This window comes from Scyliorhinus canicula, chromosome 15 (assembly GCF_902713615.1).
Source record: "Scyliorhinus canicula chromosome 15, sScyCan1.1, whole genome shotgun sequence".
NCBI lineage: Eukaryota > Metazoa > Chordata > Chondrichthyes > Carcharhiniformes > Scyliorhinidae > Scyliorhinus > Scyliorhinus canicula.
Window position 1 is genome coordinate 29705769 of NC_052160.1, and position 9512 is coordinate 29715280.

Sequence of the window (9512 nt, forward strand, 5' to 3'; positions counted from 1 at the left end):
GGGGCTAGCCCTCCCGAATCTACAATTCTACCACTGGGCGGCAACAGCCGAGCGAGTAAGGGGATGGATCCAGGAGCCAGAAGCCGACTGGGTGCGTGCGGAGGAGGCCTCCTGCATGGGGACCTCCCTCCGGGCCCTCGCCACGGCAGCACTCCCATCCCCACCCAAAAAACACTCCAGCAGCCCAGTGGTGACAGCCACCCTCCAATCCTGGAACCAACTGCGGCAGCAATTTGGCCTGAACATAATGTCGGACAAGGCTCCCATCTGCAACAACCATAGGTTCAAACCAGCACTGACTGACACCACCTTCAAAAGGTGGAGGCAGGACGGGGGGACACTGACAGTCAGGGACCTATACACGGACGACAGGATCGCAACACTGGACAAACTGACAGAGAAATTTTGGCTAGCTGGGGGGAACGAGCCACGGTACCTGCAGCTCAAAAACTTCCTACGAAAGGAGACAAGGGCATACCCACAACTGCCACGACAGACACTACTGGAAGACCTACTGGACGCAAGTATCCTAGAGAAAGGGAACTGTAGCGACATGTATGACCAACTGGTAGAAAGGGACAACACCGTACTGGACGCAACAAGAAGGAAATGGGAGGACGACTTGGGGATGGAGATAGGGTGGGGACTCTGGAGCGAAGCACTGCATAGGGTCAACTCCACCTCCACGTGCGCAAGGCTCAGCCTGATGCAACTAAAAGTGGTACATAGAGCCCACTTAACGAGAAACCGTATGAGTAGGTTCTTCCCGGAGGTGGAGGACAGATGTGAACGGTGCCAAAGAGGCCCGGCCAACCACGCCCACATGTTCTGGTCTTGCCCCAGACTTGCGGAGTACTGGACAGCCTTCTTCGAGGCTATGTCCAAAGTGGCGGGGGCGAGGGTGGAGCCATGCCCGATAGTGGCGGTCTTCAGGGTTTCAGACCAGCCAGATCTATTCCTGGGGAGGAGGGCGGATGCCCTTGCCTTTGCCTCCCTGATCGCCCGCCGTAGAATCCTGTTTGGCTGGCGGTCAGCAGCACCGCCCAGAGCTGCAGACTGGCTGTCCGACCTCTCGTATTCTCTCCAAATGGAGAAAATCAAATTCGCCATCCGAGGGTCGGACGACGGCTTCCACAGAACGTGGGAGCCATTCATGCAACTGTTCCGGGACCTGTTTGTGGCCAACGTACAAGAGGAAGAATAGTCGGGGGAAGGTAGCCGGCGGGGGGGGGCTACGGGTTCGTTACGGGGGTTTGATGGCTAGCTAAGGCCCAAAACCAAACAAAATAGATGCCAATAAACATGTTGGGGAATGTAAAATATGTATGCCGGCTAAAGGGGGGAGGCCACAGTTATTACTACGAAGATGCTTACCTGTAAATATATATGTTAATTTTTGCGTGTTCTTTTTTTTTCTCTCTCTCTAACAATTTGTAATTTGTTCAATATAAAACATGAAAACTGAATAAAAAACATTTATTAAAAAATTGTGTCCCAGATTATCGTTTCCAAAAGCTTTTGTGCCATTAAGGTTAAACTGACTTGTCTATGGTTGCTGAGCTGATACTTATACCCTTATTTTGAACAAGGCTGTGACATCTGCAACTCTCCAGTTCTCAGGCACCACCCCGTTCATGTTTCTAAGGAGGATTGGAAGATTATGGGCAGTGCCTGTCATGTGAAAGTACCTTTAAGAAATGGGTGTTTTTTATAGAATAACTGTAGTGGGTGTACCTTTAAGAAATGGGAGTTTATTACTGCAGTGATGTCAGAGTGTGGGTGGAGCTGGGCTGCCTGTCAGCTTTTAGTTTCACTTTGAGAAAAAGCTTGGAAGTGTCTGTGGTGTTTTGGTTTGTTTCAGTGTTGGAGCTGCAGTCAGCCACAGAATGTGTAATGTTGTTCTCTCTGCCATGTAAAGACTATCTCTTGATCATTTGGTGAATTCCGAGTGATAACTGTTCTCAGTAGTGAATTTAAACCTGATGTGCTTCTGTTAAACGTTTTTTTAAAAGTCTTATGGATGTTAAAAGGAAAGTAAGGATTACTTAGTGTTGTGTTCTTTGGGGGTTGTATTTGAATTAATGGTTGCTAAGATGTTCACTGTATGTTTTAAAAAGGTTAACTTGAATTCATAGAATAAAACATTGTTTTGTTCTTAAAAATACTTTTCGATTTCTGCTGTACCACACCTATAGAGTGGGACGTGTGCTCCCCATACCACAATCTATTAAAAGTTGTGGGTCAGGTGAACTCCATGATACACTTTGGGGTTCACTAAACCCTGGCCATAACAGTGCCTCAATTTCCCATCATTTTCTCAGCATTTTTGGATATATCCCATTTGGTCCAGGTGACTTGTCAACTTTAGTACAGTTAGTCCGCCTAATACTTCCTCTTTATCAATTTTTAGTACATCAATTGTGTACTAGGGGCAGCACGGTAGCATTGTGGATAGCACAACTGCTTCACAGCTCCAGGGTCCCAGGTTCGATTCCGGCTTGGGTCACTGCCTGTGCGGAGTCTGTACATCCTCCCCGTGTGTGCGTGGGTTTCCTCCGGGTGATCCGGTTTCCTCCCACAGTCCAAAGTTGTGCAGGTTAGGTGGATTGGCCCTGATAAATTGCCCTGAGTGTCCAAAATTGGTTATTGGGTTATGGGGATAGGGTGGCGGTGTTGATCTTGGGTAGGGTGCTCTTTCCAAGAGCCGGTGCAGACTCGATGGGCCGAATGGCCTCCTTCTGCACTGTAAATTCTATGAGAATGTCCTCATTCACTATGATTGCGGCAACATCGTCTTCCTTGATAACGTACTCACTTAGTATCTCAGCCATATGCTACCAACCTACATGTGTGGACCAATTTTCTGATCCTGTGGCATCCCCATCCCTCTTCCTAATACCATTTTACTATTTATTTGGCTACAGAAGACTTTTAGATTCCCTTGCATGCTAGCTGCTAGTCTCCTTTCATATTATCTCTTTTGTCTTTCCAATTTCCTTTTTTGTTTCCTCTCTCAATTTTGCTTTATTTGATCTGGTTCTTAGTTGTATTATCAAACTGACGTGTTATATGGCCCCTTTGCTGCTTTATCGGACTCTCCTCATCCAGGGAGCTCTGGCTTTGGTTGCCCTATCTTTCACCCTCATGGGAATGTATCTCGACTGTACCTAACTACCTCCTTTTTTAATGACAACCCACTATTTTGTCTGCTCAACTTTGGTTCTAATTAGCTGGGTTAGAACCGTTAATGATCTAAAAACGGCAATTGCTGTCACGTAAATATAATTTCAGGCATCTATTCTACCAGATGGCCACAAATCTCACAACATTCAGAGAGTGTTGTATTATAACCACCAAAAGTCCACTGTGCAGAAAACATTTATCAATATGGACAGCACAGTAGCACAGTGGTTAGCACTGTTGCTTCCCAGGGTCGATTCCTGTCTTGGGTCACTGTCTGTGTGGAGTCTGCACGGCCTCCCTGTGTCTCCATGGGTTTCCTCCCGGTGCTCAGGTTTCCTCCCACAAGTCCCGAAAGACGTGGTTGTTCGATGAATTGGACATTCTGAATTCTCCCTCTGTGTACCCGAACAGGCGCCGGAATGTGGCGACTAGGGGCTTTTCACAGTAACTTAATTGCTGTGTTAATGTAAGCTTACTTGTGACACTAAAGATTATTTTTATGTCCTGCAATTCCCTTCTTGCCATCCTCCACTACAGGTGGCAAGGAGCACAGTGGTTAACACTGCTGCCTCACAGCACCAAGGACCGGGGTTCAATTCTAGCCTTGGGTGACTGGCTGTGTGAACTTTGTACATTCTCCCCATGCCTGTGTGAGTTTCCTCCGTGAGCTCCGGTTTTCTCCCACAGTCCAAAAATGTGCAAGTTTGGTGGATTGGCCATGCTAAATTGCCCCTTTGTGTCAAAAAGGTTTGATGGGGTTTCTGGGGTATGGGGATAACGTAATACGGCTCTTTCTCAGAGGGCCAGTCCAGACTTGATGGGCCGAATGGCTTCCTTCTGCACTGTAGTGATTCTACAGTACTTTACATATTTACATTCCACAGTAGCAGCAAGAAAAGCAGGTTCAGAAAGGCATACTTTAGCCACCTTAAGTGCATTACAGGGTTTTAACCACAGGCAACACCTGCGATTCACTTCCAGATATGAACTGTGTCATGAACGTACAATTTGGGTTGGGCCAGGAAAAACAAACAGCTTGACAACTTTATCTTTTTGGGTCACAAGCGCAACCCAAGACCTCATCATCCATCCATGCTCATGTACTACAACCCAGTATACCCAATAATAGACTGAAGTGATGACACCCATCAGCATTCACCTGGGTGCAGTTTGGTGGCAATCATTGCTTTGATGATAGACAATTAGTGGATTCCAAACCAGTAAGTCCGGAGAACTGATTTGAAAAGTATCTGAGTACTGCAGAACTCCCATCACCACACCCAGCAACATAGAAAGAGAGCCCAAGCACACAAGGAAGATAATACTAACAACATGTGCACAAAACAAGGACAAAGATCCCTGTATGTAAGAATATACAAGTGCGAGATAAAAATTGTGGGGGTTACTGGGATAGGGTAGATACGTGGGTTTCAGTAGGGTGCTCTTTGTAAGGGCCAATGCAGACTCGATGGGCTGAATGGCCTCCTTCTGCACTGTAAATTCTATGATTCTATGAACACCACTTGGTTGATTTTGGAAGTGATAAATTCTCCTCAGCTAGTAAGTATCTTGCACTCAGAATCATAGAATTGTTATGATGCAGAAGAAGGCCATTCAGCCAATCATGCCTGCACCAGCTCTCCGAATGTGCGATATGACTTAATGCCATTTTTCTGCCATTTCCCCTTACCCCGCACATTGTTTCCATTCAAATAATCATCTCATACCCTCTTGAATATCTCAATTGAATCTGCCTCCACCACACTTCCAGGCAGCGCATTCTAGACCTGAATGACTTGGTGTGAAAAAGTATTTTCTCACATTGCATGTGCTTCTTTTGCAAATCACTTTAAATCTGTGCCCTCCCTTTCTTGAGCCTTTAATGAGCGGGAATAATGTAACCCCATCTACTCTATCCACCCACCTCTTGATTTTGAACACTTCTATCAAATTTCCTTAGTTTTCTTTCCCCCGAAGGAGAACAGTCCCAACTTCCCGGAAGTCTCTTCATAACTGAATTTCTCATCCCGAGAAACATACTTGTAAACTTTTTCTGCACTCTCTCCAATGCATTCGCATCCTTCCTAAAGTGTGGAACCCAGAACTGACCCCAATACTCTAGCTGAGGTCTAACTTGTGTTTATATAAGCTCAGCATAACCTCCTTGCTCATTAAAGTCTAGGATATTGTATGCTTCATTAACCGCGCTCACCACATTTCCTGCCACCTTCAATGATCTATGCACAAAAATACCCAGGTCCCTCTGCTCCTGCACACCCTTTAGAGTTGTACCCCTTATTTTATATTGTTTCTCAATGTTCTTCGTACCAAAATTAACTACCTGACACTTCATCATATTGATCTTAATCTGCCACCTATCTGCCCATTCCACCAACTTGTCTATGCCATTTGAAGTTCTACTTTATTCCCCTCACAATTTACCATTCCGCCAAATTTTGTATAATTCGCAAACTTTTAAATTGTAGTCATGATGTGGAGCTGCCGGCGTTTGACTGGGTTGAGCACAGTAAGAAGTCTTACAACACCAGGTTAAAGTCCACCAGGCTTGTTTTGAATCACTAGCTTTCAGAGCACTGCTCCTTCCCCGCAGGCGGACCAAGTCATACAACACCAGGTTAAAGTCCAACAAACCTGTTGGTCTTTAACCTGGTGTTGTAAGACTTCTTACTTTGAAATTGTACCCTGCACACCAAGATCTAGATCATTTATATCAGGCAAAGCAAGGGTCCCAAACCAACCTCCTGGAACTGCACTATAAACCTTCCTCCAGCCCCCAAAATATCCCTCAACTGTTTGCTATTACTCAACCAATTCTGTATCCACATTCCTACTACTCCTTTTATTTAATTAGCTATCACTTTTCTCGCTTCTGTCTCGTGGCACTGAATCAAATACCTTTTGGAAGTCCATTTGCGCCATATCAACAGCAATACCCTCATCAATCCTCTCTGCTACTGCTTCAAAAAACTCCAGTAAGATAAACATGATTTTCCTTTAAGAAATCCACGCTGGCTATTCCTAATCAACCCACAAATTTATCATGTAATTTTAATCTTAATCCTGAATAATTATTTCTATAACTTTTCCTACGACCAAAGTTAAACTGACTGGTCTGTAATTGCTGAACTTATCTTTACAACCTTTTACACAAGGGTGTAATGTTTTCTATCCTCCAGTCCTCTGGCACCTCCCTCAAGTCACGGTAGCACAGTGGTTAGCATTGTTGCTTCACAGCTCCAGGGTCCCAGGTTCGATTCCTGGCTTGGGTCACTGTCTGTGCGGAATCTGCACATTCTCCCTGTCTGCGTGGGTTTCCTCTGGGTGTTCCAGTTTCCTCCCACAGTCCAAAGATGTGCAGGTTATGTGGATTGGTCGTGCTAAATTCCCCTGAGTGTTTGGTGGGGTTATTCGGTTACAGGGATAGGGTGGAGGTATGGGCATAGGTGGGGTGCTCTTTCCAAGGCCAGGGCAGACTCGATGGGCCGAATGGCCTCCTTCTGCACTATAAACTCTCTGATTCTATAGAAAAAAGAAAGAAAAAAAAAAGTCTAGGGAAGACTGAAAGATTATGGCCAGCGCTCCTGCAATTACCACCCTCACTTTCTTGGATGCATCTCGTTTGGTCCCAGTGCCTTGTCAATCTTTAAATACCGACAATTTATCCAATACCATCTCTATCAATTTTGAACAAAGATGTCTAGTCTGTATTACAAGTTACAGTGAAACGTGGGATTTTAAGTTATCTTCATGAAATAAATGGTTAAATACTGTGTCAAAAAGCCACAAGATGGACTCTTTGACTCCATTCGAATGGTCTTATTATGAGGGGAATACCATTACAACATCTTTTTTCCACAACATTGGAATTTCTTTCTACATCAAAGAAATCTATAGTATAAAGCAGTGAGTCTTTCTGGAATCCTGACAGCTATTGAGTTTAAAGACCTGAGACTGTTGAGCGTCCACAAATGGCAACTTCCAATGGTCGATCAGGAAAAGAATGTAAGGAGGAAACAATACAACTAGTTATGGGTATACATTCTAAATAAATTCATTTTCATGATTATTTCTACTCTATGTGTTCTTACTTCTGCATATTAAAGTATATATAAATGTGATTTAGTTTAACCAGTACTATCATTTGTGTATTAAAATGCAAGCTGTCACAGTACAGGCTACTAGTTTCCATTAATCAGCTACAGTGAGTTTGCTTCTATATTACCAATCCTTCAATGCTATCCTGAAACTTTTTTCCAATGTTGTCGACGGGTTGATCAACTGGCGACAATATACAACCAAGTTGAATTGCTTTCATATTGTGAGACTGGAGCAGTGTCGGGATACCCATAACTTGTGCTCTAGGAATGGATTTCAAAACCTGCATGTAACTAGCTGTTTCAGTAAAGTTCCTTTGTACTACTCATTCCCTCAACCTTCCATGCTCCCTGCCTCACCATCCCCGGCCCATTTCATCACCCAGGCTTGAACTTCTGGCATTTGTCGAATGGGACAATTTGCTTGTCAGCATTTATCCAGTCCTGCAAATAACCAGTCACTCCACTCCACCCAGAGACAAAAAAACAAATTAAATGTATCTCTATTTCCTTCACTCACAATAACTACATTAAATGTCAATTTAGGGTAAAAATGTCACTCGAATAATTTGAGTTTGCAACAGTTCCCTAGCACTGGCCTCCGGTTTGTTTAGTGATAACCACATTTGCTTGATTCTAATTAAATCTATAGGAAAATGCACCTTTATACCAGCTACATCACTAGCAGGCTTTGGGATTTGACTATGGTACATCACAATGCTTTCAAGCTGTGCGGGTTAACATTATCCTAATCACCAAGACAACTTCTTCACACCTTAACAAAGAACTAAAAATAAGCCAAACATGCCAAATTTAAGAAGACCAACAATGTTGCCAAGATTAGCTGGACAATAATTAAGTTACTGAATCCTCCAACACAATCAAACACTGTGTGACAACAACTACCAAAGATGCTGGCTGAAGAAAGGCAAGACCTGGAGAGGATGGCATAACAGCCTCACTCAGTTTCCAGAGTTGGGCCTTATTGTCACCTGCTCCTGGGAGCTCAGTGATCCAGCAAAAATATAATTAAAGTCTCAACAGAAAAGCAAGCCCAGGAGACCTCACCCCGCCCTCTCCCCACTCGTCCACCCCCAGCAGATTGTTCCAGTTACAAGTGCTGCAGGTCAATCACAGTCCTGGCAGCTTATTCTCTTATAGCTAGGTCAGGTACAAACAACAGACCACATCAAGTGGTATTACCAACCCTTCACTAGCAACGAGGAACCGCAGAATACATTGATGCAGTCACTGGTGCCAAACAGCTGCCCTTCCCCTGTGACAGAGCACTTCCCACAAACACTCCAGCCAGATCTCCCCCTCCCATCACAGTCTTTGCATCTGACTGTGCTGCTTCCCACAGTTGAAGTTCCCGGCAGCGGCCGCTTCTTATAATAGCTCTCAAGACCAGTTCTCCTTCAAACCTCTCTGGATCTCAATGTCCCCTCGGTCTCTTGTCCTACACTCACCTCAGCCGCTGCTGCCAAAACAATGCCGGGCGCCCAACCGAAACCTTGGTGGCAAGCCCCGCCCATCAACGCCTCACTCAGCCCGCCTCCTTCACCTGCTATTGGCCAAACACTCCCGTCACTCAAACGGCAGTGACGCCACAAAGAATGGGATCAGAATTAACCCCACCCATCACTGCCACTCACCTGTCCGCCCCATGCCAACCTCTGCCCTCCCTGCCCCTTCTGTCAAACTCTCACCCCCCTCCCCGCCAAATTTCGCCAAATATTGAACTTTAACCACTTCATAGAATGGGTGTGGCACAAAGGCCATTCATGTCCTGTCTGCACCACCTCCTTGCAATGACAACTGAGTTAGTTCCACTCTTCCACACCCTTTTTCTATACACACACACACACATACATATATATATATACACACACACTATAAAATCAAGAAAATCAGTGGTTATAGTGCCAACATAATTGTTCACTTTTTTCCAGTCCAAAAAACAATTTCACTGCAACACTGTGTAATTTGACCAATTGCAAATCTGTATTGCCACTGACCCTTTTATTCCAAAGTTTCAAATATGTTAGCAAACCTATGATGCTCTATCAATTATGACGAGACGAGAGTAGAGTGTAATCGAGGCTTTATTAAGCAGAGATGTGTAGCCTCCTGCAGCTGCTGCCAAAATGGCTGCAGCTCGGTGAGCACACACACACACTCCGCCTACTGGGCAGAGCCAGCAGGCAGGGGTCT

General features: G+C 44.9%; 1 protein-coding gene across 1 annotated transcript in view; it reads right to left on the reverse strand.

The window, feature by feature from the left end:
• The window catches only part of abca3b (ATP-binding cassette, sub-family A (ABC1), member 3b), a 191204-nt gene extending 182375 nt beyond the window's left edge, over nt 1-8829 (reverse strand). Inside the window, 1 exon segment of the mRNA XM_038820903.1 lies at nt 8768-8829. The gene's annotated coding sequence lies outside the window, so the exon portion shown is untranslated.
• Between the last annotated feature and the right edge of the window lie 683 nt (nt 8830-9512).